General features: G+C 42.2%; 1 protein-coding gene across 1 annotated transcript in view; it reads right to left on the bottom strand.

The window, feature by feature from the left end:
• PPP1CB (protein phosphatase 1 catalytic subunit beta) overlaps positions 1-4,860 on the bottom strand; it is a 34,388-nt gene extending 29,528 nt beyond the window's left edge. Inside the window, exon 1 of the mRNA XM_026846495.1 lies at positions 4,855-4,860. The gene's annotated coding sequence lies outside the window, so the exon portion shown is untranslated. The remainder of the gene's footprint in view (positions 1-4,854) is intronic.
• Positions 4,861-5,176: the final 316 nt, after the last annotated feature.

Raw genomic sequence — 5,176 nt, 5'->3', positions numbered from 1 at the left:
GGAGGTGCAGGCGGGCCGCAGGGCGCACGCGCAGAGCGGCGCCGGCCTCCCCTCCCTCTTTCCCTCGTTCCCCGCTGGGCTCCCGGTGCCCGCCGGTCAGCCGGTCCCGACGGTCACCCGGCCACCCACCGGCCTGCGGGTCTGGCAGCAGGGAGCTGCCCAGGCCCTGCGTCTTGAACTGGGCCTGCCTGGCCTGCTGTTTGTCCGGCTCGGGCCTGGTAGCCGGGGGGCGGCTGGCAAGCCACGCTCCCGCCGGCTGTCCTCGGGGTCCGGCTCTGGGTCAGCCGCTTCAGGCCTCCCCAGGGCGCAGGGTGAGGAAACCTTTCCTGTCGCGCCAGTCCTGAGGGGTTGGGCAGCTCCGCTGGCTGTTTCTGTAACTCCGGGAGCAGCTCCGGGGACTTGGTCGTGGATGTGGGGATACTTGGCACTTCTCGTGGTGCCCCACCTCCTTGTAGCTGCAGGAAAGTGGTAGCGTTGCCTTAAGAAGAGGTTAAGTTGGCAGCCGTCAATTAGGGACAAAAGGCAAGAAAATGATCCCTGGTAGGCTGCGTGTAACCTGTGTGTCACCTCTTATTCTGCTGAAACCGCCTGTGAAGGCTCACAGTTTATAAAAAAAAATAAAATCCGTCAGAATTGGAACAAGTGCTCTTTATAGCACAAATGCTGTTTATAGCCCTTTTCTAACACACTTGTCAGAAGAACTCCTAACCCATGTGGTTTATGTTTCGTTGCAGCTGGACCTGCTAAGAGTACTTTTTTGGTGACTTCTGAAACGTTTGGGTTTTTAAGATGAGCTCTCTAAAGACGTGTTAGTTCACATACTTTTGTCAACATGCTTGCCTTGGATGGACAGAGAAGTGCTTTAAAATGTAGGTGGTGAAAACTTCTTGTGATCTGGGACAGCAGATAAATTACTTACGTTGACAAAACTACAAAGTGCAGATGTTCTAGAATAAACAGGCCACTTATATGCCTAAATATAGATGTTGATGTAGAAACTTATCTCTCCTAGCTCAAACTTGAAATTTTCTATCAGTTCATACAAGCCAGCAAAATCCTGTCACTTTAAATAATTCCAAGCCCCAATTTTTTAATCTCTTGATTAGGAGAAAATGACTGAGCAAAACAAAATCAATTAGGACAAGGTGGGGCAATGGTTAGGCATCAGATGATGCTAGGTGTCCAGACAGGTAAGAGAACATACTTTTGAAATACCTACACCATGATGATAAAATTTCACTTGATACACTGAAAGAAGAGGAAAAAACTCCAGAAAAGAAAATTGATTTTGTATCTCCATTTGTAGGGAGCATATATGGAAATATAATTCCAAATCATCTGCTGAAAGCACATACAGCTATCTTTTCTAATTTTTCCAATTCTGCTAGTCGTGAAAATCTAAAATAAAAAAACCTCAAGTTTTTTTCTTTCATTTTTTGTCAAACTAGGAAAAATAATTATTCAGCTTTAAAAGGATCTTCCTTATCCCAGCTACTTTAATGCTGCCAAAACTAATAGATCCTCAGTCCCTCCTGAGCTTTTAGGAATTGTCCCAGTTTCATTTCACACAACCGAGCTGCCCTGAAGGTTATTTTAAGCCATCGCAACATCAGGTTCAGACATAATAATATTATCACAGAACATTCTTGACACTGAAATGGGGATATGAAATTATCATTCACTGTGGCATAAAGGTAAAATTAATGTCTTCCAAAACTCCAGAAGAAACTAAACTTTCAAATACACTAAGCAAAACGTAATTCCTTAACAACTGTTTTTACTAGGCACGTCAGCATGTTCCAGAAACAATTCAGCGGTGTATCATAATAACAAAATAATTTAGTAAGTGGAGATGCTGTGGAACAGAACAAGCTGCAAAAAACATGTCACTTCTTTCCTTGTAGTTTCTGTGCCAGTGTCTTATTTTATTTTACCACATCATGTCTGAACCCATACTGACCTGTATAACTTGTGTCACTGCACTATTGAGGATCTCTGGTAAATATGTGCAGCTCATCTTTTCTACTCCATTTCACTACTTCTCTGTTTTCTCAGTTTTCTGATGGATATCACACTGGGTATGTATTTCCATGAGGAAAGCCCGCTGGTCCTGCCCTTGACATCAGAAGTATGATCCTTCACGGGATGCCTCACGGCTCCATCCCAGTACTTTTTTGGCCATTCAGTACTTTTTTGGCCATTATACTATACATAGATAGAGGCCAAAGATACCTAACTGGTGATTCAAGTAGCAGGAGGAGCTGAACATCGCTGATGCCTGTGGCAAATTCTCATTAATAATTCTCAACTTTCTAAACTTCCTTGCAGTTATTTTGAAATTTCCTCTTATGTCCACCAACATGGTTTTCCTTCTAACTTTCCCCTACTTGGTTTCAGCGTTATTTACCCTAAATACCCTGTGTGTCAACTTTCCTCTCCTTATCCACATGCCATCTCAAGGTGTCCTTTAATTTGCACTGCTCTTCTGCTGAGTTTAGAAGATTTGAAGGACAGACATTTCAAAAGAAGTCGGCAAAAAAATTATGTTAGTGTCATTCCCTGAACTGTGTCTCTCTAGACATGAGTTTTCACTTACACTGCTGCTGTGAATTTGAGGCCTTTGCATCTCCAGGAACAGAGCACTGTCTCAGCATCTCTGATGTTACCTACTCTTTCCTAGTAACCTTATGTTGGTTCTGCCAGTACTTCTGCTACTCACTGCACTTTAAAGTTAGTGCACTATGTGCAGTTTGAAGTTATTTACTATGCCACTGTAACTTTCAAAAACCATGGCCCCAGCTACACTGCCCTCCGAGGTCTGTCATCAGTTACCTGCTAGACAGCACACGGCAGTCTCTGACAGCGTTATCCCATCACTGTAGCTTGTTCCTAATGTACTCTGTCACCTCTGCCAGCTGTAACTCAGGGCTGACTGCAGCTGTTATGTGGATGGGAGGAGGAAGCCGGGAGGAGCCATGTGGTTAGTTTTCCAGCATGTAATTAGGAGCATATTCTGCCTGGGCAGTGATAGTTGAACAACCACTGCCTCCTCAGTGGCCTTCTTCAGTTTCTGACTTGAAACAGAAATTAGCGATCCATATCAGCAATGTATTTTCTTAGGATAATTTCTTTACAAAATATTCACAGGTCCTGTTTCTTCATTCAGAAATGGCAAGAATCTGTATCAAAGTAATCTCAAAATATACGACTGCAAATAAATTATCACTGTTTTGTTCCATAAGTTTAGATTCAGAGACAGGTGCAGAAAATCAAATAGATCCCACTCCATAGCGCTTTATGACCCTTCCTCATTTATCTGTATGTGCATTAAAGCTGGGTAAATAGTAGGTGTCATTATATCCTTTTAAAAAGCAAGAAGTTACTCTTCTATATGACAAACTAAAACCCAAGACTCTCAAATTTCCTGACAAATTAGAGAAGGGGCAGAGTCCCAGACTAGCTGGTGGTTTGGGTTTGGAGGCATGTACCTAGGATGTTGAAAACTCTTCTCTGAACTGCTGCATCCAAGACGGGTCTCTTGGCATCACTGTTTGGAACTGCAACACTTTGTATAAATAATTAAATATCCACTGGGGCAGGGACTTGAGTCTGGATCTGTATCGAGTGAATGCTCCAATCCTTCAACAATAGTGCCTGTCCACCTCTCTTGATGTAGCTATTATAGTCTGTAGAAATAGTTAAAAATTATTCCAACCAAAACCACATGGTATTATTAAGGTAACACACTGTAAATATTCTACATATATTTTACACTTATCTTTCCACTTCAAAGAGTTAATAAGTAAGTCAGATTGAGCCTCCCCAGACTCTTGTCATACATTTGCTCATCATTACTTGGACAACTTTGGTGACCTCGCAGTTTTAACTCTCACATTTATAAATATGGGGATAATAACATAGATGAACCTTTCCAGGGAGTGAAGAGACATAACTGAAATATTTGAAACACACTATGAGATCTTTGGTTGATACACAAATGTATTTGGTATAATCATCAAAGCTTTAGTAATAGTATTTTTTGAAGAACAAGATTTTTTTTGTAGATTAATACTGATCCTCGATTCCTGAGAATGTAGTTATGCCCTCATTGCCTTTTATGCCTACTTAAAAGGCAGGCCAGGTCTAGATGTTCCCTTGTTTTCTCTGCAATTATTGATGTCTCAGATTATTGATGTCAAGAACCAGTCCTGAAACAGTTAGAAAAATAGAATAGAAATTTCAATCCAGTAAGTGTGACTTGGAAGTCTTTATTTAGAAAAGAGAAGCTATCCCTACCCTATCCCTATAGCTCCCAGCTGGGACAGAGAGCCTGGACAAGATAAGCACTACCTGGAAGGCATTGGGGAGCTTCCTGGGAACCACATGTAAAACAAGGACAAGGTGAGGCCTACCCAGTGGTACATATCACAGATTACTTAATGTCTCAGTGTCAGAACTATTTAAAAGTGTGAGGAGGGTTGGGGTTTTTTTTATTATATTTATTAGCATATGATACAATCTCAGTTCTCCCAGCAGCCTGTCCTACTGCCCACAAACTATCAGAAATACACAACACCTGCTGTGGCGTTATTCCCCAAGCGAGGAAGGGGGAAGGACTTCTGAGGCAAAACAAGGCAAATAATTTGGGCCTGCAGGATCTGCAGTTTAGGGAATGTCAATCAAGATTACTATTCCCCTGCTTTGGAGAGAAAAATGTTCTCCTCCTGTTTCCCAGGAAGGAACAGCTGTGAGAACTGAAAGTGTCTGCATCCATTTTCCTAAGTAAACACAGGAATATTTAGTTTCAGCAAAACCAGATGGTTTATGCCCTGTGAATATGCTGGCATTTGACACCAGCAGCCAGAGTTTCACAAAATGCGTGCAGAGCGTTAGAAAGAACGCCTTTAAACTCAGGGACTCAACACAGTAAATGAAAGCTATGAAGGTAGTAATAATAGACTGACAAAAAAAAACCCAACCAACCTTTATCCAGGGATCTCTGAGTGCTCTCTAAATATTATTAATCAGACTGCATAACAGTCCATGAAGTAAATAAATTTTGATACACAGTTCTCAGAGAGGGTTACACTGAACATGAGAAGGTAAATGAGTTCCTCCGGGTTATGTAGTGAGTCACAGTCTAGTCTCCTGCGTGCTCTGACCATCCACATGTCTA

Source organism: Athene cunicularia, assembly GCF_003259725.1.
Source record: "Athene cunicularia isolate RWA chromosome 3 unlocalized genomic scaffold, athCun1 chr3_part1, whole genome shotgun sequence".
Lineage (NCBI taxonomy): Eukaryota > Metazoa > Chordata > Aves > Strigiformes > Strigidae > Athene > Athene cunicularia.
Note: the sequence above shows the minus strand (reverse complement) of the source record. Positions and strands in the feature narration are given on the sequence as shown.